General features: G+C 41.3%; 1 protein-coding gene across 2 annotated transcripts in view; it reads left to right on the top strand.

Annotated features, from left to right (window-relative positions):
• STAT1 (signal transducer and activator of transcription 1) overlaps positions 1 to 25,459 on the top strand; it is a 1,113,083-nt gene that overhangs the window by 437,640 nt on the left and 649,984 nt on the right. The gene's annotated exons all lie outside the window — the stretch shown is intronic.

The following is a 25,459-nucleotide window of genomic DNA, read 5'->3' as shown; positions in this document are numbered from 1 at the left end:
AAAGATGGTGAGCGGCGATGATGTCCTCATCAGCGCAACTATCCCTCTTCTGTGCCTATTTAAACAGTCACTGGTGACAATTAAACATGCATGCAGACCAGGTGTAGACAGAGAAAGACAGGAAGATAATATCCAGCCCAGCATCACCTCATCTGCTCAGCATTAATTGGTTAACAATGAGTGTGCGAAGGCTAAGGATGGGGAATCAGGAGCTGGCTAATAGTGCAAAAGAGGTTAGTGCTGACACACGTCTCCCCTACATGGATAGGCTGAGGATGTGAATGAGGAGGAAGAGAGGGAGGAGGAGATGGAGACTCGCCATCATGGTGGAGACAGGAAAGTGTTGGCTGTAGGGAGCTTGGCACATATGGCTTAACTTATATACCGCTGCCTTTCCCGTGAGCCTAGCATTACATTCGTCTTTGCCAAGCGAGAGTACTGGTTGTTCACCTTGCTAGACCCACGCTACAAGAATTTTTCACCTCTTCCTGAGGCAGAGAGGTCTTCTAAAATGGTGGTACACTAGGAAGCCATTGAACCATTGTGGAAAATTTGTTGAAGAAATTCCCATCAGACAATGCTACCTGCAGGAGTCAAGCTTCCTTGCCCAACCATGGATGAGAGGTTGGAGAGACACACACACACCAGGTACAGCAGACAAGGGTACACTGTCAAAGGCCTTGGCCAATTGGATGACACCCTCCCAGCATCCATGCCCTCATGCCCTTGGTATTTTTGACAAGGAAGTAAAAGTTTTAAATTATGGTCAAGCAATATCTGGCCAACCAAACCAGCATATTCCCTAATTCCTCTGCGACCTTCAGCTATTGGGTCTCAAAGCTGGACAATTGACATGAGCTGTCCCTCTATGCCTTGGAGGTGTTGTGCTGCCATGTTTCTAGTGTCTTTTCTGAACGGATTTTTTTGTGCCACAGGGGGGTCATAACAGACAGGCTTTTTCACCTGTCAACAGAAAGTGCTGACAGGCTAACTCTGATAACAATAAACAAAGCATGGCTTAGAACAGACTTTTACACACCACCCGATGACAGCAGCACAGTGTTTTTAAAGTTGTATTTGAATGAGACACGCCAGTTGTTGCCTTCTAGGGTCTATGGATGACCTTACTTTTAATTTTTTTCCTCGGTTGCACTTTGTGCAAACCCTTTGAGTGTAGGAGTACCACAACTTCCTTTGGAAGTGCATTGAGCTGTAGGTTGGATTGCTGCTAAAGGAAAAAAAAAACAACTCTTTAAATCTTCTTCCTTAGCGAGTATGAGCGAGCTGAGTGTGACCGGAGCGTAAGTAAAAACGGAAGTGTGTGACTTGTGATTCAGTGAAGAGGTATTTGGGATTCCTGAAGCAAATACCTTTGTGAATTGCTGTGAGTTGCTGAATTGTGAACTGCTGAGCGCTTTTCTACCTGTTCAATTTTATTGGGCTTTTTAAAACCTATTTTCTCTCTCCTATTTTACAGTCTATTTTTTACTACTTTTTTTATATTTTACTACCTGTGTGTTTAAGGGTTAACTACATTGTACTTAAATCCTGAGGTGTAGCTATACTCATAAGGGGTTACTTAAGGGTGAAGCGTCATAATTAAAGGTTTATTAATGGCAGCTGGTTGGGGCTTCCAGTCCTTTGGAAGTGCATTGAGCTGTAAATTGGTTGCTGCTAAAGGGGAAAAAAAAACCTCTTTAAATAATCTTCCTTAGCGAGTGTGAACGACCTGAGTGTGACTGGTGCGTAAGTGCAAACGGAAGTAAGTGTGTGACTTGTGGCTCAGTGACTTCGGAAGGGAGGAATTTGGACTGAATTGCTGTCTGTATTTTATTAATTCTTTACATTTCTTTTTACTTAACATTTCTGTCTAGTGCAATCCCCATTAGGAAATGAGCTCCATTATTGACAATGCTATCCAGTGTACATCTTGCCACATGTATGCAATCCTTGAACAGCCGGTAGTGGATGCATACCGCTGTGCGAGATGTCTGCACGTTGTGCGTTTGGAAGCCCAGGTACTGGATCTAAATGAACAACTGGCAACACTGAGATCCATTGACAATATGGAAAGGAGTCTGCTGCTCACTGGGGTAGATGGGGAGGATGGTAGTATGGAGCTGCTGGACAGCGAGGTAGCTAGCTGGGTGACAGTTAGAAGGGGAGGTAGTGGGAAGAGTGCCAGGGAGGCTAGTTCTGATCTGGCACACCCCAATAAGTTTGCAAAGTTGGCAGATGAGGAGGGTGTCAGTACAGGGGTAGCACTGCTGCAGCAAGGCATGTCCTCTGAAAGCCGGAGGAGTGTCTCTGAAATACTGCCTGTACCACGTTCCACGCCAGAGAGGCAATGAGAGATTAGGGAGATAAATAAGTGGCTCAGGAATTGGTGTAGGAAGGAGGGGTTTGGGTTACTGGAGAACTGGGCCGACTTCTCAGTTGGCTACAGGTTCTACGCTAGGGACGGGCTGCACCTCAATGAGGATGGTGCAGCGGTGCTGGGGGAGAAAATGGTTAGAAGGTTGGAGGAGTGTTTAAACTAGGGATTAGGGGTGGGGGGTATTCATTTTATAGGTGGGGAAGATAGTGCAGATAGTGACCTGGGCACAAATAAAGAAATTGGGGGTGGGGTTAGAACAGTCACTATAGTAAGAACGATAGAGGTACGGAGAGATACATAAAATGCATGCACATTAATGTCAGAAGCCTCTCCAACAAAATGGAGAAATTATAATTAATTTTGTTGGAAAATAATTATGAGATGGTGGGGATATCTGAGACATGGCTGGACGAGAGCCATGACTGGGCAGTTAATTTACAGGGCTGTAGTCTGTTCAGAAATGAACGTACAAACAAGCGAGGGGGGTGGGGTGTGTTTATATGTAAAATCATCTTTAAAACCCATCTTGTGTGAGAATATATGTGAATCTAATGAAAATGTAGAGTCCCTGTGGGTGGAGATAAGGGGAAGGGGAAAAAATAATAAATTACTGATAGGGGTTTGCTATAAGTCTCAAAAAATAATGGAAGCAGCGGAGAATATCCTCATAAAGCAAATAGATGAAGCAGCGACTCAAGGATAAGTCATTATTATGGCGGACTTCAACTACCCTGAAATACATTGGGGAACAGAAACCTGTAGTTCCAGCAAAGGTAATAGATTTTTGACAACTATGAGAGACAATTACCTTTCATAACTGGTTCAGGACCCAACAAGAAAGGGGGCACTGCTAGACCTAATATTAACCAGCAGGCCAGACCGCATATCAAATATACGAGTTGGGAGTCACTTGGGTGATAGTGATCACAAGATAATAAGTTTTCATGTATCCTTTAATAAGATGTGTAGTAGAGGGGTTACAAGGACACTAAACTACAGGAAGGCTAATTTCCAACGGTTGAGAGATGATCTTAGTGCAATAAACTGGGACGATATCCTGAGACATAAAACTACACAAAGCAAATGGGAGACATTTATTAGCATCCTGAATAGAACCTGTGTAAAATACATACCCTATGGGAATAAACATGGTAGAAATAGGAGGAAACCACTATGGCTAAATAGAGCTGTAAAAGGGCGCAAGTGACAAAAAGAAAGCATTTAGAGAACTAAAACAAGTAGGTAGTGATAAGGCATTAAATAAATACAGAAAATCAAATAAATTCTGTAAAAACCAAATCAAGGCAGCAAAGATTGAGACAGAGAGACTCAATGCCAGAGAAAGTAAAAATAATCCCAAAATATTCTTTACATAAATAGTAAGAAACTAAAAAATGATAGTGTTGGCTCTAAAAATAGTCTGGGTAAAATGGTGGATGAGGATGAGGAAAAAGCCAATATACTAAATGTATTTTTTTTCAACAGTATTTACACATGACAGAAAATCTTATCAATGATAACAAAAATTCTCCATTAAATGTCACTTGCTTAACCCAGCAAAACGTACGGTGGGGTCTAAAAATCACTAAAGTTGACAAATCCCCGGGCCCGGATGGAATACACCCGCGAGTACTGCAGGAACTAAGTAAAGTCATAGATAGACCATTATTTTTAATCTTTAAAGATTCCACAATAACTGGGTCTGTACCACAGGACTGACGTATAGAAAATGTGGTTCCAATATTCAAAAAGGGGACAAAAACTGAACTTGGAAATTATAGGCCAGTAAGCTTAACGTCTACTGTGGGTAAAATCCTGGAGGGTTTCCTAAGAGATGCTATACTAGAGTATCTGAAGAAGAATAACCTCATGACCCAATATCAGCATGGGTTTACGAGGGACCGTTCCTGTCCAACTAATCTGGTCAGCTTTTATGAGGAGGTAAGTCCTGGACTGGACCAAGGAAATGCAGTGGATGTTGTGTATATGGACTTTTCAAAAGCTTTTGATACAGTTCCACACAGAAGGTTGATACATAAAATGCGAACAATGAGGATAGGGGAAAATATATGTATGTGGGTTAAGAACTGGCTCAGTGATAGGAAACAAAGGGTGGTTATTAATGGAACGCATTCAGACTGGGTCACAGTTAACAGTGGGTTACCACAGGGGTCAGTATTGGGCCTGCTTCTTTTTAACATATTTATTAATAACCTGGTAGGGGGCATACAGAGTAGTATTTCAATATTTGCAGATGACCCTAAACTCTGCAGGGTAATCAATACATAGCAGGACAATTTTATATTACAGGAGGATCTATGTAAACTAGAAGCTTGGGATGATAAATGGCAGATGAGCTTTAATGGGGATAAATGTAAGGTAATGCACTTGGGCAGAGGAAATAAAATGTATAATTATATGCTTAATTGTAAAACACTGGGCAAAACTGTCGCTGAAAAAGACCTGTGTGTATTGGTGGACGACAAGCTCACGTTTAGTGGCCAGTGTCAGGCAGCTGCTGCAAAAGCAAATAAAAAAAATAATGGGATTCATTAAAAGAGGCATAGCTGCTCATGAGGAGAACTTAATTTTACCTCTATACAAGTCATTAGTGCGACCACACTTAGAATACTGTGTACAGTTCTGGTCTCCGGTGTATAAGAAAGACATAGCTGAACTAGAGCAGGTGCAGAGAAGAGCGACCAAGGTTATTAGAGAACTGGGGGGTCTGCAATACCAAGACAGATTATTACACTTGGGGTTATTTAGTTTGGAAAAACGAAGGCTTAGGGGTGATCTTATTACTATGTACAAATATATGAGGGGACAGTACAAAGACCTATCTACTGATCTTTTTACTCTGAGACGGGGACAAGGGGGCATCTTCTACGTCTAGAGGAAAGAAGGTTTAATCATAATTACAGACGTGGATTCTTTACTGCAAGAGCAGCGAGACTATGGAACTCTCTGCCCCATGATGTTGTAATGAGTGATTCACTACTAAAATTTAACAAGGGCCTGGATGCCTTTCTTGAAAAGTATAATATTACAGGTTATATATACTAGATTCCTTGATAAGGCGTTGATCCAGGGAACTAGTCTGATTGCCGTATGTGAAGTCAGGAAGAAAGTTTTTTCCCTAATGTGGAGCTTAGTGTTTGCCACATGTTTTTTTTTTTACTTCCACTGGATCAACATGTTAGGCTATGGGTTGAACTAGATGAACTTAGTTTTTAAGGTTGAAGGAAGACTATGTTACAACTACTCTTAGTTAACAATATTTGAATGAGGCCATACAGTTGGTGCCTTCAAGATTGTATGGATGACCCTGCTTGTAATTTTGGACAGGATTTGCATGCATAGTCTTTATGAGTCTAGGAGTACCACTACATGACAAGTTGATCAAAATGTGTTTGAGGCCCTCCTTCATGTCTAATGCAGTGTGTATCTGAGTTCTTCTTCCATCTAATTTTTGGCGATTCTTGCTGCCTTCATAAATTTCACTGAAATTTCCCATTTTTACTAAAACATAAAATTTTGGTTTACTTAAATTATATATATTTTTAAATCATTTTTTGCATTTTGCCTTATATACAATTCATTATACAGGAAAAAATGTTTAACATTTTTTTTCTTGTAAAATGCAATTTCTCATCGATTTGAAATGTTTTATTGTCAGTCTTTAAAGTGAAGTGAAAGTGTGACACCGTTGTCACACATTGCTTCAAGGGGTCTTCCCATGCTGTTCTCCTTCCATTCAGCACTTTTCCCATCCATTTGAACATTTTCACTGCCCCCCAGACCTACTTGTAGGGTCTGCCGGAAAATTACTCAGAATTGCCATTGACTCCAATTATACTCAAAACGAGCTCTCAAGCATTACAAATTGTTGCTCGGTCCGAGTAACGAGTATCCGAACATTTTAGTGCTCACTCATCTCTACTGGTTATTAAAAATAGTGGGTACTCCACATAATTTTTGTTTTGCATTTTCCCTCCTTTTTAATAACCAATAAAGTCTACACAGACATCTGTGAGCTGTTTTTTATAGGCTAGGAAGCTCCATGGATATTGGCCCTTTCTCAGAATAATATCACCAGCTCACAGCTGTCTGCTTTCCTTTAGCTAGTTATTAAAATAAGGCTAAACACCCTTTAGTGCCACATGAAAAGCACTAAAGGGTGCTAGTCTATTATATGTAGGGGGTTTGTGACATTAAATTTCTACAGGATATCTATTTATTCTATCTATCTATCTATATCTGTATAGAAGATTGCTTTATTAGTTTGTAAACTAGCTTTAAATGACGTAGAGAATTACAGTATTTAAAAGCTGATGTTATAAAGACATTGCATACACGTGTCATACGGGTGCTAGGTGAGACAAATCACATTGTACTCGCATGACACTCGCCCTACTTTTCTAGTGTGACTCAAGTGGAAGAAAGTTTTACTAAATCATTTACACACTGCAACTTGTAAGTAAAATTCAATTTGCTAACAATTAAAACTCAACATTGTTAATCAAAAGTAGCAGGGGATTTGGTGTTCATTTGTGCACTATTCTATTAAAAGGAATCTATCACCAGGTTTTTGCCACCTAATCTGAGAGCAACATAGTAGAGACATAGACCATGATCTGTGTGTCCCTTACTGGCTGCTTGTTGTCGTTTTGATAAAAATTACAGTTTTATCAGCAGAAGATTAACAGTAGATGACTACCTATTGCTAGGTAGTCAAGCAAATTCATTAATTCTGTATAACCTATCCCCCACCACTTATTGGTAGATTTCTGTGTATACTGTACATGAGCAGAAAGCTGCAATCATTGATGTGGACGGTGTTCTAAAGAGCTCAGCATTTAGAGAACTGCTAGATATTCAGCAGATAATAGAGTGGTTTTATCAAAGACACAGCAAGCTGCCCAGTAATTGATACTTTGCTGTTATCAGGGTCTCTGCCCTACATCATGCTGCTCTTAAATGGGGTGCAAAAACCTAGTCACAGCTTTCTTTTAAATGTAATTATTTTGAAAGATTAGCATACTTTAGCTGGTGAATAATGTGCCATTAAATGGAATCTGCTTGCTAAAAATAAAGATATTTGTTTGCATAGTGCTAATCTGTAGGTATATAATATTTGAAACATATGCGGCTGTCTAAAGGCACATTCAGACTTCAGTTCTCTGTGTACAAGTTCTATCCCTTGCATTTCACAATAAAACTGGTACCTATTCTAGTTTATAGGGCTGTACATATGTCCATGTATGTTTGAGTGGTCCACACAAAATCATGGCGACATGTCCGATTTTGATCCAAGACTCTGATCAATCTCACAAATTAAAATTTATGGGTCCGTGAAAAATATCTGACAGCCCTTGATTACCATCTGTGTATTGTTCATTATTCACAGACTGTATGTTATGTGAAGTTTAAGAAACCTTAATTCTGTTTTTGTTTTTTTACTTATGCGAAATACTGATGAAACTCTGATTAATAAAAAACTGGCACGCTAACCAAACTAATGGAACTCTGAAAAAAGCTGCTAAAATGCTGTTGCTAACTTCCTGCTTGTTCTGCACAGGTACGGTCTCTGCTTGGTCAGCTAATGGTTCGCTTCCCATGCTCAGTTTCATCTCATTTTAACAGAGCATCACCTTCTCTTCCCATCTGTTGTTTCTACCGGGTGCCGCTGTCGACATCATGCTGATTGACAGCCGGCAGATAATTAGTGGGGAAATGCCTGTCAATTGCTATCCCAGTAGCAGTTTTTTTTCTAATATTTTTGCTTAACCTAAATGGAAATTATTCAATCATTTTTAATGTGATTACTATGATATGGAAGGTAACTGTTAGGAACTGACCTGGGTTGGAGTAGTGGTATTGCAACCACTAGGGGCAGCACCAGCAGGTAGCATAGTCAGGAAAAGCCAGAAGTCAGTACACAGATTCAGCAGTACAGCCTTGATGGATTTAGCACGTTGCGTAGTCAGGAAAAGCCAGAAGTCTGTACACAGGAACAGCAATGAAGAAAGGGTAGATAGCCGGCAACTCGTGAAATTGATTTAAAAAATAGCCTTTATTTTGAAAAAATTAAAAACATGACACCATAGTGCAAATAAAAGCGTACAGAGGCTTACGCGTTTCGGATACGTAGATCCTTACTCATAGCATAATACAATGTTGAAATGGAAAAACTTTTAAGGCATATGGAAAAAGTGACTGCCCATCGACATCACCTGTTCAGAAGCTCAATTACACATGAGTCCAGAGTCTCAGAAACTCCTTTTTATCCCTAAATGTACTGACTGTTTCTATTTAAAAAAAAAAATAAAATAATGGTAGGTTGACAAAAAAATTAGAAACTCCATAAATATAACTCGCTAAATATAAGTCACATAATATCAACCTAGAAACAGACAATTATAATGAATATAGCAGGATATCTGCTAGTGTAAAATAGTGCAGGTGGAAATAACCGGAATATTAATACAAATAGATGAATTAATTTCTCATATTTAAACCTGTTGGATATCTAGTATTTAATTTCAAAATCCACTGTGCTTCTTTTTTTCCGTAATAATTTAACCCTGTCCCCACCACAATGAGATATAGGGACAGTTTCCAATGCACTTACACGTAAGCAACTGATATTACCTCCATGTTCATGGAAAAAATGCCTGGAGGCTCCTGACAAACTCTGGGTAGTGGGATTTAGGACATCGTATATGTGTTCTGACAAACGTTTTCTCAAAGTGCGGCTTATGGACCCAACATACTGTTTATTACACTGTGTGCAGAGAATCATATAAGCACAATGATTGCTGCCGCTGTTCATAAATGTCACTAGACGATATATTTGTCCCTCATTATTAATTACCGATTTATTATTAATCATGTACAGACACAAGCCACATTGCCTTTGTCCACACTTAAATGAACCTTTTGTGGACAGCCAAGAATTCCCCCTCTTTCTATGTTCGTTATTTCTAAATTCACTAGGAGAAATAATGTTCCCCACTGTGCGTGACCTCTTTGAACAAATTTGCATCCATTTTTTTAAATTTCCTTTAACCCCTTAAGCCCCGCGGGTGGTTTGCACGTTAATGACCAGGCCAATTTTTACAATTCTGACCACTGTCACTTTATGAGGTAATTACTCTCGAACGCTTCAACGGATCCCCCTGATTCTGAGATTGTTTTTTCGTGACATATTGTACTTCATGATTGTGGAAAAATTTCTTCGATATCACTTGCGTTTATTTGTGAAAAAAATGGAAATTTGGCGAAAATTTTGAAAATTTTGCAATTTTCAAAATTTGAATTTTTAAGCCCTGAAATCAGAGCGATATGTCACACAAAAGAGTTAATAAATAACATTTCCCACATGTCTACTTTACATCAGCACAATTTTGGAACCAAAATTTTTTTTTGTTAGGGAGCTATAAGGGTTAAAAGTTGACCAGCGATTTCTCATTTTTCCAACAAAATTTACAAAACCATTTTTTTAGGGACCACATCACATTTGAAGTCACTTTGAGAGGTCTTTATGACAGAAAATACCCAAAAGTGACACCATTCTAAAAACTGCACCCCTCAAGGTGCTCAAAACCACATTCAAGAACTTTATTAACCCTTCAGGTGCTTCACAGGAATTTTTTGAATGTGGAAGAAAAAAATGAACATTTAACTTTTTTCACAAAAATGTTAATTTAGACCCAATTTTTTTTATTTTCACAGGGGTAGCAAGAAAAAATGGACCCCAAAATTTGTTGTGCAATTTCCCCTGGGCACGCAGATACCCAATATTTGGGGAAAAAATACTGTTTGGGCGCACGGCAGGGCTCGGAAGGGAAGGAGCGCTATTTGACTTTTTGATTGTAAAATTTGCTTGAATAATTAGCGGACGCCATGTTGTGTTTGGAGAGCCCATGTGTGCCCAAACTTTGGAGCTCCCCCACAAGTGACCCCATTTTGGAAACTAGACCCCCCAAGGCACCTTTCTAGATGCATAGTGAGCACTTGGAACCCCCAGGTGCTTCACAAATTGATTCGTAACAATGAAAAAGTGAAAAAAAAAAACACTTTTTCATTTTTATGAATCAATTTGTGAAGCACCTGAGGGTTCCAAGTGCTCACAATGCATCTAGATAGGTGCCTTGGGGGGTCTAGTTTCCAAAATGGGGTCACTTGTGGGGGAGCTCCAATGTTTGGGCACACAGCGGCTCTCCAAACGCAACATGGTGTCGCTAACAATTTGAGCCGATTTTCCGTTAAATTTGTTAGAGGACACCATGTTGCATTTAGAGAGTCCCTGTGTGCCCAAACATTGGAGCTCCCCCACAAGTGACCCCATTTTGGAAACTAGACCCCCCAAGGCACCTATCTAGATGCATAGTGAGCACTTGGAACCCCCAGGTGCTTCACAAATTGATTCGTAACAATGAAAAAGTGAAAAAAAAAACACTTTTTCATTTGTATGAATCAATTTGTGAAGCACCTGAGGGTTCCAAGTGCTCACTATGCATCTAGATAGGTGCCTTGGGTGGTCTAGTTTCCAAAATGGGGTCACTTGTGGGGGAGCTCCAATATTTGGGCACACAGCGGCTCTCTAAATGCAACATGGTGTCCGCTAACAAATTTAACGCAAAATTGGCTCAAATTGTTAGCGACACCATGTTGCGTTTGGAGAGCTGCTGTGTGCCCAAACATTGGAGCTCCCCCACAAGTGACCCCATTTTGGAAACTAGACCCCCCAAGGCACCTATCTAGATGCATAGTGAGCACTTGGAACCCCCAGGTGCTTCACAAATTGATTCGTAACAATGAAAAAGTGAAAAAAAAAACACTTTTTCATTTTTATGAATCAATTTGTGAAGCACCTGGGGGTTCCAACTGCTCACTATGCATCTAGATAGGTGCCTTGGGGGGTCTAGTTTCCAAAATGGGGTCACTTGTGGGAGAGCTCCAATGTTTGGGCACACAGGGACTCTCTAAATGCAACATGGTATCCGCTAACAAATTGAATGGAAAATCGGCTCAAATTGTTAGCGGACGCCACATTGCGTTTGGAGAGCCCCTCTGTGCCCAAACTTTGGAGCTCCCCCACAAGTGACCCCATTTTGGAAACTAGACCCCCCAAGGCACCTTTCTAGATGCATAGTGAGCACTTGGAACCCCCAGGTGCTTCACAAATTGATTCGTAATAATGAAAAAGTGAAAAAAAAAACACTTTTTAATTTTTACGAATTAATTTGTGAAGCACCTAGGGGTTCCAAGTGCTCACTATGCATCTAGATAGGTGCCTTGGGGGGTCTAGTTTCCAAAATGGGGTCACTTGTGGAGGACCTCCAATGTTTGGGCACACAGGGACTCTCCAAATGCAACATGATATCCGCTAACAATTTGAGCCGACAATTTGTTAGCGGATATCATGTTGCATTTGGAGAGTCCCTGTGTGCCCAAACATTGGAGCTCCCCCACAAGTGACCCCATTTTGGAAACTAGACCCCCCAAGGCACCTATCTAGATTCATAGTGAGCACTTGGAACCCCAGGTGCTTCACAAATTGATTCATAAAAATGAAAAAGTGTTTTTTTTTTCACTTTTTCATTTTTACGAATCAATTTGTGAAGCACCTGGGGGTTCCAAGTGCTCACTATGCATCTAGAAAGGTGCCTTGGGGGGTCTAGTTTCCAAAATGGGGTCACTTGTGGGGGAGCTCCAAAGTTTGGGCACAGAGGGGCTCTCCAAACGCAATGTGGTGTCCGCTAACAATTTGAGCCGATTTTCCATTCAATTTGTTAGCGGATACCATGTTGCATTTAGAGAGTCCCTGTGTGCCCAAACATTGGAGCTCCCCCACAAGTGACCCCATTTTGGAAACTAGACCCCCCAAGGCACCTATCTAGATGCATAGTGAGCAGTTGGAACCCCAGGTGCTTCACAAATTGATTCATAAAAATGAAAAAGTGTTTTATTTTCACTTTTTCATTTTTACGAATCAATTTGTGAAGCACCTGGGGGTTCTAAGTGCTCACTATGCATCTAGATAGGTGCCTTGGGGGGTCTAGTTTCCAAAATGGGGTCACTTGTGGGGGAGCTCCAATGTTTGGGCACACAGGGGCTCTCCAAACGCAACATGGCGTCCGCTAACAATTTGAGCCGATTTTCCATTCAATTTGTTAGCGGACACCATGTCGCGTTTGGAGAGCCCGTGATGTGCCTAAACAGTGGAGCTCCCCCACAAGTGTCCCCATTTTGGAAACTATACCCCTCAAAGATTTTATTAAGGTGTATAGTGAACATTTTGAACCCAGAGGTACGGCACATTATTTGTTTACATTAGGTCATCATATTGAATAAGTTTTCATTATTCTTGAGCGCAAGTGCTCGCTACTTGAGTTTGCATCGGGTACTCAGGTATGCACCATGTACAGCGTGTGCTCGAGTGACATGCTCGAGTCCCTGCTCTGCATGTTTCACGGTTATTAGACACCCAAAAAAAAACATGCGGGGATCGCTCGTGCATGGCAGGCAATCCCCGTAAAGTTTTTTGGTCGCGAAGCATATGGGGCAGAGACTCGAGCATGTCACTCAAATACCCACGATACTAAATGCATACCAGAGCACCCGATGCAAACTCAAGTAGCGAGCACTTGCTCTCAACACTAGTCGCCATATCGTCATCTTTTTTTCTTACTTTTGAAAAAAATCCCAACCCCAGCCCTAACCCTAGCACAACCCTAGCCCCAGCACAACCCTAGCCCCAGCACAACCCTAGCCCCAGCACAACCCTAGCCCCAGCACAACCCTAGCCCCAAACCCAGCCCTAACCCTAGCCCAATCCTAACTCAAGAGTTTATTTTTGACGCCGTTCCGTGTGCGGTATAAGTGATTAGACGACTTTATTCTTCGGGTCGGTGTGATTACAGCAATGCCAGAATCATATGGGGTTTTTATGACTGACAGCTGTCACACACTAAAAGACGCATTTTTTGTAAAATTTAGTTTTTGCATCGCCATATTTTGAGAGCTATAATTTTTCCAGATTTTGGCAGACAGTCATGTGACGGCTCGTTTTTTGCGGGATGACTTGACGTTGTTATTGGTGCCATTTTCAGGCACGTGACATTTTTTGATCGCTTTCTATTCCGATTTTTGGGAGGCAGAATAAACAAAAACCAACAATTCAGGAATTGTTTTTTTTTTTTTTTTTTTTATTCTGTTCCGCGTGTGGTAAAATTGATGAGGCAGCTTTACTCTTCGGGTCAGTACGTTTACAGCGGTACCACATTTGTATCATTTTTCTATGTTTTGGCGCTTATACACAATAAAAGCTATTTTATAGAAAAAAAATATTTTTTAGTATCGCTTTATTCTGAGAGCTATAACTTTTTTATTTTTCGGCTGATGGAGCTATATGGCGGCTTGTTTTTGCGGGACGAGATGACGTTTTCAGCGGTATCATTTTTATTTATATGCGTCTTTTTGATCGCGTGTTATTCCACTTTTTGTTTGGCGGTATGGTGATAAAGCATTGTTTTTTGCTTGGTTTTTTTTTTTTTTTTTTTACCGTGTTCACTGAAGGGGTTAACTAGTGGGACAGTTTTATAGGTCAGGTTGTTCCGGACGCGGCGATACCAAATATGTGTACTTTTATTGTTTTTTTTTTATTTTTTTTATAATAATATTTATTGATGGGTACATTATATTTTTATTTTTGGTGTATTATTTTTTTTATTTTTTTATAATATTTTTGCACATTTTTTTTTTTTTTTTTTTCCCACTTTCACACAGTTTATACACTTTATTACTTTGTCCCACTCTGGGACTTTCACTTTTTTTTTTCTGATCGCCTGCATGGCACAGGAATGGAGCACCATCCCTATGCCATGAAGGCTGTCAGAAGTGCACAGTGTGAAGATTGCTTGGAGATGCACTGCGCATGTCCAAGCAATCTTCCTGCTCTCTGGTGACCCGGATGTTGTCATGACGACATCGGGTCGTCATGGCAACACCCGGGAAGCCTTTGCAGACTGCGCTGGAAGCCGGAAGAGGAGGTGAGTATCGCCGATCACCTCCCCTTGCCCCCGCAATGCCGCGATCGACTTCGATCGACTTCGATCGCAGCATCACGGGGGTTAATGTGCTGGGAGCGGTGCGTGACCGCTCCCTGCACATAGTACCGGGTGTCAGCTGTGACAATCAGCTGACACCCGGCGGCGATCGCGCCCGCACAGCCTGTGTGCGCGCGCGATCGCGATGACGTACTAATACGGGTCTGGCTCTTAAGTCCCAGGGCACAGACGCGTATTAGTACGTCAGATGTTATTAAGGGGTTAAAGTACTATCGGTATAAAGCAATGACAAATATTTCCGTACAACACCAATAAAATTATAAGAATTTTAGTTATATGTGGTTTAGAATATCACTATTTTCGGGAATTTATTTATTCTATTTGCATTTTTGGAACTCTGTGTTAAATATTGATCCCTGGTCTTACCATTAGCTTTCTCTTTTGATGCTTCTATGGTTTTAGTATCATACCCTCGATTTATTAGCCTCTCTTTAATGATGTGACATTCCTGTTCATATTTGACGCCATCAGTACAACACCTGCGTGCCCTTATGATCTCTCCTGTGGATATGTTGCTAATAACATGTTTAGGGTGCTGGCTCGAGGCGTGCAATATAGAATTGCCAGCTATTTTTTTTTTTACGAAAAAGGTTGCATTCCACCCTATGGTTATTAATATCACCCTATAATTTCAAATCTAAAAAGGAAATTTCTATCTTTCTTGCTTCAATAGTAAAGGATAAATTCAATTCATTAGTGTTTAAATAATTTTCAAACCCGAGAATGTCACTCTCCTGTCCGCTCCAAACAATTAAAATATCATCTATGAAGCGCATGTAATACCGCAGTTAGTCTGAATAAGGGTTAGAAATAGCATAAATGTATTTAGATTCCCACCAGTTCATGTACAGATTTGCCAGGGATGGTGAGAATTTGGCCCCCATGCAACATCCCTGGCACTGTATATAAAACTGATGGGAAAACTTGAAGTAATTATTTTGACGCAAGAAAAGAGTAACAAAGAATGTATTCCTTCATTGTATCAGAGTAATTAGAATTTGCATTTAGTTGTTCCTTTAATGCTTGAATGGCCAAACTGTGCGGAGTGCAGGAATATAAAGTTCTGACATCATAGGTCATCCAAGTTAGATCCTCACTCCATGTCACATCATTCATGATGGTTAGAACGCGCTTACTGTCTCTCAAACAGCTAGGTGATATCCCTACCAATGGTTGTAACCTATCATCCAACCATGAACCCAATCTCTCCAGCAGTGAACCTATGCCTGAGACTATAGGTCTTAGAGGGGATGGAAACTGGTCCTTGTGCGTTTTTGGTAACACATGAAAAATCGGTATTCTTGGTTGTAAATAATCCTTTTGCTTTAAATTCAGGATACCCCGGTCCACTCCTTCCTGTAAGATCTTATCCAAATTTTCTCCTATAATCTGTGTGGGATCATAACTTATCTTACGGTATGACTGTTCATCATTCAAAATCTTATTTACCTCTCTAGCATAAAGCTCCTTATCCAATACTACCACTGACCCCCCTTTGTCAGAATTCTTCACTATAATATTAAGATGATTTTTAATGTTATTTAGAACTCTTCTTTCCCCCCTTGTTAGATTATCCTTTTCTGTTTTTTTTTTAGAATAGATTTGTTTTAAATCATTTTCTACCATTAACTCAAAATCATCCATGATGGGAGCTCTCGACTGTATGGGATAGAAATACTCATTAGATATTCTAGAAAAAAACATGCCATCATTCACAAGGTTTTCTTTCATGTCATTTTCTGACAGGGTATTCAGTTGTATAATGGAAAACTGTTCCTGAAAGGAAAGTCCTTTATAAATATTCTCCGGTAGCAAAATATCATTAATATCTGTTATTTAATGATCCTGAATATAGAAATGTTTTTTAATAGTGAGTCTCCTTATAAATTTGTTCACATCCAAAATCCTGGAAAAAAGTCCCCATTATTTTCCAGAACAAAATTCAGTCCTTTTTGCAAAACATCTAAATCATTCTTAGTAAGGGTATTGGCAGATAAATTTAAAACCGTGAATTGATTCATTTCCGAAATCTGGTGCCGTGATTGTGTCTCCTCTCTCTTATGTTTCTGCTTGCGCCCCGATCTTCTAATAGGTCTCTGTTTTGATCCTGATTTAGATCCTGATTTCGATGCTGATTTTGATCCTGATTTAAAACAGTTCCGTTTTTTGATGTGCTGGACCTTTCACTGGATATTAAAAGCCCACTTCATCACTACCTTCTGCTTGCCCTTCTGTAGACTCATATTCAGAGGAGGTGAAGGTAACCCTAGGTGTTTCCCTATCGCAGAAAATCTATTACCACCAGGGTTTTTCAAGATAGACTTAGGCTTTTTTGGACTTTTCAAATGTCTATTCGGTCTGCGCAAAGGTCGCCAATCATACACATGGTCTCTCCATTATGTCAGATCTCATTTTTTTATACTCTTCATTTTCCACATATTCGGTCAGAGTTCTCATTTTCTTTTATACTCAGATCTAATTCTTTGACCTTTCTCTGCTCATAATGGATCAGCAAGTCCATTAAATTCAAAATACAGCCTGTTAATATATCATTCCACTCTTTTTGGAATTTTTCACAAAACTGTTTCATTGTTTCTTTATCCTTAATCCACAAGGGATCATAAGGTTTTCCACATATTTCTCAAACATTGTATAGTCCCACCACGTTTTGAGGCGTGCAGACAAATATTTCTCAAGTTGGTTCATGCTCTGTCTTGTTCCCTCGTGACCATCGTTATTGGTGGTTGGTTTGTTCTTAGAAATGATAGAAGCAACTCTGTCCAGTCTTGCTTTATTATTGAGGCTCAAAAAGGTGGTATCCGTAAAAATAGTTTCCATTTTCTCCTAAGTTTGTTTATTATCATAGACAAGAAGGAACCAAAGAGAATGAAACAAATACTAACATCTCTTATGAGCAGCTGGCATGTTCAAATTTATAGGGGTATATAGCAATGAACTTTTCCCCCCTATATCAATGATGTTACACCAGGGAGCACGAAAAAATGTTCAGACGGTCAGTAGTAAGTAATGTAGAAAAAATATTTCAGCTCACCTGGGTCAGCCTGCTCGGTCCACTTTCTCATGAGGTACGGTGCTCGGATTATAAAGATCCCCAAAAACTGAGTTTTCTGAGACTCTGGACTCATGTGTAATTGAGCTTCTGAACAGGTGATGTCGGTGGGCAGTCACTTTTTCCATATGCCTTAAAAAGGTTTTCCATTTCAACATTGTATTATGCTATGAGTAAGGATCTACGTATCTGAAACGCGTAAGCCTCTGTACGCTTTTATTTGCACTATGGTCTCATGTTTTTAATTTTTTCATAATAAAGGCTATTTTTTAAGTCAATTTCACCAGTTGCCCGATAACTATCATTTCATCACTGCTTAATGTCTCCCAGACGGGGATCTTTACAATCCGAGCACCGTGCCTCATGAGAAAGTGGACCGAGCAGTCTGACCCAGGTGAGCTGAAATATTTTTTCTACATTACCTACACAGGAACAGCAGTATAGTCTTGAAGGATTTAGCAGGTTGCGTAGTTAGGAAATGCCAGAGGTTGGTACACAGGAACAGCAGTATAATCTTGGATGAGGCAGCAAGTGAAGGGATAGCTTGACTAAAGGCTGAGAGCTCTATAATCTCGCAAGTAAGGAGGTCCTAGGTCATGTTTATATAGGGTGTTCAATTAGGAAATCACTGGATGAAGCCAATCAGGAACAACACAGGTACTAGAATCAGGGTTAGCAGGGAACTGTCTAGCGTGCTGAATATCTCAGAGGGATTAGATGCCGCCTGGTGCACAAGAGCTGCTGGGTTCGAATCCTGACAGTAACTGTTAGTATCAACAGATTTAAAATGTGTGTCTGTTATAAATTGGCTTTGACTAACAACCAGATATAAAAACTCAATTTGGTCTTTATGCATGGTTGCGAGTAAGTCAAATCCCCTATGGATTATTACTAGTGATGATCGAGCACTGAAACGCTCGAGTGCTCTGTATTCGAATCGAGCACGTCGGATGCTCGGAAATGCTTGACTCGATTTGCGAGCATAATGTAAGTGCATGGAAAACTCGAGCATTTTTCCGGAGGGGGAGAGAGAGAATACCTGGCTTCAGTGCGGCATGTGGCTCAGATGATACAAATGCTCTTCCTTACGGGGAGCCGAGCACTCGAGCACCATGCGATCTTCTGTACTGCTCGATACTCGATCGAGCACCCTGATGCAGCACCCCAGATCGAGCAGTTCCAAGCACACTTGCCCATCACTTATTACCATATTTTTCGGACCATAAGACGCACTTTTTTTCCCCAAAATTTGGAAGGAAAATGGGGGGTGCGTCTTATGGTCCAAACGTTACTTTACCGGTGTTGGTGGAGCGGCGGCGGCAGAGGTGAGATGCGGCTAGAGCTGGGGCCTGTACCTGTGCTGGAGTGGCTGGTGTCGGGTGGTGAACCAGATGAGCAGGGGCCTGTGCCGGGCTGTGAGTGGCGTCCGGCGGTGAAGCAGAGGAGCCGGAGCCTCTGCCGGGCTGTGAGCGGTGTCCGGCGGTGCAGCAGAGCAGCGTGTGCGGCTTCCGGTGGCCGCGGCCATCTTCCTGAGGTCGTGATCCACGAGAAAATGTCCGCCTGAGCCAGCGTATGCGCCGACCGGGAGCTCCGGCGCCCATTTTTCTGTAGATCACTTTCTCAGGAAGATGGACGCGGCCACTGGTAGCCGCACACGCTGCTCTGCCACATCGCCGTACGCCGCTCACAGCCCGGCACAGGCCCCGGCTTCACTGCCGGACGCCGCTCACAGGTCTAGGCCCCAGCAAGTGTGCAGGCCCCAGGCAGGTGCGCAGGCCCCAGGCAGGTGCACAGGCCCCAGGCTAGTCCGCAGGCCTCAGGCAGGTGTACAGGCCCCAGCAAGTCCACAGGCCCCAGCCGATCCACAGGCCCCAGCCAGACACCAGCATCTCATCTCTTCTGCTTATCCTGAGGCAGAGAACGGAGGGACCTGCGACCCTTCTCCACCATCACCGCAACTCACAGCTGCTGGAGCACCGGCTTCATGTATCCAGGTTCCGCAGCATTCCTCCACTTCCGCCGGGACGGTTTCCTGAAGAACCCTGCCTCCTGCTCCACCACCCCCCAGGTAAGATACCTAATCAGACCATAAGACGGACCCCATCTTATAAAAAATATTTTTTCCCATTTTCCAACCCAAAATTTGGGGTGCGTCTTATAGTCCGAAAAATGCGGTATTTGTTTTTAGACAGAAGTGGATAATATCGCCTCTCCATCCCATACCTGGAGTAAAACCTCAATGTAGATTTTATACATAACATATTTTTTAATGCGTTGATGTAAGGAAAAAAAATATCGAAACACGATGATAAATAGATTGGCATACACTGGTTTCACCTTGTTAACCCTGGGCGGTCCCTAGACGCTGATGGAACACTTCCCCTTCGTATGTAAAATAATTGTTCTTCAAAATTAAATCCAAGCTCTCCCTTGTGAAGTTCTTTTGAATAATGGTCTCTAGATAAAATTTCCACACATTAAAGGCCTATCTCATGAAAAATATTAATATACAATGAGGTCACATCCAAAGTTAATGGAGTATAGTTATCTTTCCATTACAACTGCTTCAACTCATTGTTGAGTTGTGTCTCAGGTAGCTGTGTAGTGATTTCACGTATGGTTGAAAAATACGTCTAAAGAATAGGTTAAGTTACTAGTTGCTGCATTCATATTGGAAATAATGAGTCTCCCTGGTTGATCCTGTAGACTCATGGATTTTTAGAAGGTGATAGAAATCTGGTTTGGTTGAGAAAAGATTGTGGAGATATTCCCTCTCAGTCTTTAATATTTGTTGGCTAAAGTCTTGGTTAATAAGTTGTTTGTTTTTTTAAATCAAATATTTGTTTTATTGTTAAAACTTTTTTTGTAACACAACTGCGAAACAAATAAAACAACCCAACCAAAGAAGGGACCCAGTCCCTATTCTATCCCTCCCCCCACAACACATCGCCCTTTCAAACAAAACATTTTGAGTTAAATGTTCCACAGTTCTGTCCACAGCAAATTAACAATCTTACAGTATGAATAGTCACAATTGTATTAAGGGGTATATAACTCTTGCTTTGGAGCAGTTATATGCATGTCTAAAGCAGTCCAATGTAGGATTTTGCACCTGTCAAGTAATCTATACACTAATCATAGCAGACCAAGTCGAAATCTATGCAGTTCTCTGGATGCTAGGCCGGAGCTGTCAATCCATGGAGTCCATATTTTTTCAAATTTGGAGAGGGCCTTCCTTTTCAGATATATACTTTTTTCCAGATTTAATAACCAATTAATCTTATTTATAAATTCTGTCACCGTGGGCGCCTGCTCTGATAACCAATGTTGGGCTATTAGTTTCCTAGCCATGTATAACATGCGTGCCACCGCTATTTTGCCATGTTCGTCAGTGCTCAGATCTTCTATATATCCCAGTATACATACTAATGGTGAGGGATCTGAATCGACTGAGTATGTTCTATCAATGATCGCTATTACATCCCTCCAGAAGTTTTCCAGAGCAGAGCAGGTCCACATCATATGAAGCATGTTAGCCGGGGATGTTTTACATCTAGCACATAGGGAGTCTGGTCGAAGCCCTATATCGTGGAGAAATTGGGGTGTTCTATATGACTGGTGCAGCACCTGTAAGTGGGAGAATCTATGGGACTCACTCAGAGATAACTGGGGAACTCTTTCCAGTATTTCAGACTACAGCCCCTCTTCAATAGGGCCTATCAAGCCCTCCCATTTTTCTTTTGATCTTATGGGGTGTTTTGCTAATACTAGGTCCAGCAGACCCCTATAAAGCAATGAGATTAGCCCCCCAGAATTATGTGAGCTAGCCATTCTCTGTATTATAGTATTTTGAGGAACTCCGTTACCTAGGACAAGACTCTCTGCTTGATATGCATGTCGTAACTGAAGGTACTTATAAAATTCGGTGTTGGGCAGTCCATATTCATTTTGTATCTGTGAAAACTCCTTGAGTGAATCTCTCGCTAAAACATGAGTGAATCTTTCTAGTCCTTTTAGACTCCAATTTTTAAACCCTTCCAATTTCTATAGGTTAGGGAGCAATGGCGTTTCCCACAGTGATGTAAATTGTGAAATCCCTTGTATCCCCTATAATTTCCTCACTGCCCACCAAAGTTTGTGTATTAACAGCATAGTTGGGGTTCTACAAGAGGGTGTCTTAAATTTGTGAGCCTCCAATGCTTCATAGAGTCTGAGCGATTTAAAATGTGATTGGAGTAGAAGACATTGAGCTGCCATGTGCTGGAGCTGAGCTGCCATATAATAAACCCACGGATTTGGGACAGCAAGGCCACCCATTGTTTTATCTCTTTGCAAAGTTTCCAGTTTAATTCTTGGAGCTTGTTTTCACCAGATTAAGTCCCTGAACATGCTGTTTACTTTAAGTAAATAACTCTGGGGAAGCCATATTGGAGAATTATGCAATACATATAGCAATTGTGACATCCAGATCATCTTGACCAAGTTAGTGCGGCCCACCACTGACAGTGGCAATTTAGACCACGTGTCCAGTTTACATTTGAATCTGGCCAGTATTGGGTTGAGGTTTAGTTTCTCATAGTCAGTTACTTTAGATGTTACATTAATACCCAAATATTTAAATTCATTGACCACTTGTAAGCCCGAGTCAGTATAGTGAGGTGCATTAATGTTCCTATTATCTATTGGAAGCAGTACCGACTTAGTCCAATTAATCACCAAACCCGAAAATTTCCCAAACTTCTCGATTGTCTCCATAGCTACAGATAATGTTTTGGAGGCTTCCGCTAAAAATAGTAGTGCATCGTCAGCATAAAGCGCAATTTTCTCCTCTATATTCCCTCTGCGAAATCCCATTATGCCAGGGTGCATCCTGATAGCCGCAGCTAGTGGTTCAATGGCCAGTGCGAACAGTAAAGGGGACAACGGGCAGCCCTGCCGGGTGCCCCTCCCCAGTTTAAAGGCTGAAGTAAGACGCCCATTTACCCTTAATCATGCCAATGGCCTCTCATATAGTAGCTTGATCCGTGAAATAAATCCAGCGCCCATACCAAATTTCTCCAAAACTACCCATAGATATTCCCATTCAACAGAGTCAAATGCTTTAGCGGCGTCTAGCGAGCAAATAACCCTGTTATCCATTGGCAGCTGAAGATTAAGAAATAGTCTACGGATATTAACGGCTGTAGACCTAGCTGGCATAAAGCCCGATTGATCACTGTGTTTGATATTATGTTATTTAACATGGAGGTCAGAACTTTTGCTATAATTTTAATGTCCGTAGGTAGCAGGGATATAGGCCTATAGGATTCGGGAAGCAATGGATCCTTACCCGGTTTGGGTATCACTACGATAACTGCTTCTCTCATTGAGAGGGGCAGAATGCCTTCCCTGTCTGCCTCCTGGAAGGTGCACAGCAATTGAGGTAGTAATATATCCCCAAATTTTTTGTATATTTCCATAGGGAACCCGTCCAACCCTGGTGATTTATTATTGGCCATTGAAGCTGTGGCCATTTGTAACTCCTCTAATTGCAGGGGACTATTTAAGTATTTTTTATCTGCTTCAGAGATAGCTGGAAGATCAATCCCCTCCAAATAAGTCCGGATTTGTTCTCTGCTAAACCCTGTTTTGGTTCTGTATAAGTCCTGATAAAATTCTCTGAAAGTATTTGATATTTGATCTGGCTGATTAACCATTGTACCTTCCTTATTTTTTAAAGCGCCTATAAAGGATGTCCCTATTTGAGCCCTTGCAATCATAGCCAGTAAATGCCCTGCCTTTTCCCCTTCTTCATAAAAATGTGTTTGGGAGAACAGTCGCTTATTCTTGGCCTTCTCCCTAATGTGTGTGGAGTATGCCTCCTGCGCCTCTTTCCAGGTCATTGGGTCCTCCTCTGTACCTGATTGGACAAATTTATTTTCCATGAGTCTAACCCTGTCTTGCAAGAATTCCCCAAATTGGTTAGTTTTAGTCTTGGATCTATTTCTAGCTTGTATCAGGACTCCCCTCAGACAGGCCTTCATAGCGTCCCATAGTGAGTTCTGCATCACAGAGCCGTTATTTTCTATAAAATAGTTTTGAAGAGCTGATGTAGTCAAATTTATGTCTATGATTTGCTACCAAAAAGGATTCATGGAACATCTAGTAATGGTAGCTTCCAATCTAGGCAAAAGGCATAGGCTAATCATCAGGGGTGAGTGGTCCGACAGTACTCTAGGTAAATATTTCACCCTTTCCACTAAAGGGAGAATGTGTTCTGTTCCCAGTACTAAATCTATGCGGGATAGGGTGTTATGTGATTTAGAGTAGCAGGAGAATTGTTGTGTTTTGGGGTATTTAAGACGTCATATATCAGTCAAGGATAACTCTGATAGGAGCTCACCAAACTTAGTTATGTGGGTAGCCTCTGTAGCTGTGTCTGATCTGAATCTATCCCAGCATGGGTGTACAATATTGTTAAAATCTCCCATGCATAGCACAGGGACCCCCGGTACTTTGTCTATGAGTGAAGCAATTTCCTTCATAATATTATTGTTATAGGTAGGGGGAATGTAGACTGCCACTAGTAATAATTCTTTGGTGAATATTCTACAATGAATCCCAATGAATCTGCCCTCCTCATCCACCTTAGCAGATATCAATTCAAAAGGGATAGATCTATGTACTAAAATACTGACACCCCTCGAGTAACTTGAAAAGGTAGAATGAAAACTATGGCTGATCCATGAACGCTTCAGGGCCGCTATATTACTTTTTTCTAGATGCGTTTCCTGCAGACATACTACTGATGGTGAATTTCCCCGTATATATTCCATGACAGCCGTCCTCTTTAAGCGGTCTCCCAACCCTTTCACTTTCCAAGAAAGGAATTTTACTTGGTTAGCCATTAGGATATAACTCATAGGGGATGGACAGGATACGTATGACAAGCGTTAACATAACTCCGGTTCCCAAATACAAGGCTATGATAATACCCCCTTTTCCATACAAGATCATTGTAATCCATACGGGTGGCAGAACTGCGCAGCACAATCTATAAACATACAACTTACAAAAACATACTAACAGAAAAATACCGATCCATCCAGAAAAAACAGATGGATGGGGGTACCAGTCCAACTCGCATCCGCACATGAAGCAAGCGAGCAACCTACAAAAAGAGAAAAATAAACATTTCTTGGGAGCCTGCCATTTTCGGATAATTGACAGAATATCCATTTTCCACTGGGCCGTGGGTTACTTGGTAAGAATTATGACTCCAACAGTCAATCAGATATCTTCTGATGGCACATGACTTAAGTTATACGTCTTCATTCAGCGTTGTGGGTTCTGACGAAGTTGCTGTTCATTTAGATCAAGCCAGCGGAGTGCTTCCTTAGGATTTTCAAAAAAGGAGGTCGCTCCCAGGGCAGCCACTCTGAGTTTCGCCGGGTAAAGCATGGAATATGGTATTTGTAGCTGGCGTAGCCGGCGTTTCACATCCACAAAATTGTGCCCTGCGTTTTGACACTTCAATGGAGTAGTCAGGGAAAAAGGACACCTTTTGGCCGTTGACGGAGATGTCCCCTTTATCACTAGCTGCCTTAAAGATGTTGTCACGGTCCTTATAGTGGAGCTCCGGGTAACAGCCGAGTAGGAACTCTGTGCGCCCTTTCCACAGCAAATAGAGGGGTCAGGTGTTCTGCCTCAAACAGGGAGAGCAGCCATTTCTCAAAATACTCAGTAGGGTTATTGCTTTCGGTTTTTGCAGGGATGCCAATCACCCTTATATTATTCCACCTGAGTCTGTTCTCCAGATCGTCAGTTTTAGCTAGCAATGCCAGGATCTGTTGGTTATGTCTGCAATAGTCACTGATAATTTGGGGCTGTTTATCC

The sequence above is a fragment of the Phyllobates terribilis genome, unplaced genomic scaffold (assembly GCF_046119375.1).
Source record: "Phyllobates terribilis strain yellow unplaced genomic scaffold, ASM4611937v1 Scaffold_9__5_contigs__length_417890890, whole genome shotgun sequence".
NCBI classification, from domain to species: Eukaryota; Metazoa; Chordata; class Amphibia; order Anura; family Dendrobatidae; genus Phyllobates; species Phyllobates terribilis.
This window is presented reverse-complemented; position numbering and strand designations above follow the sequence as displayed.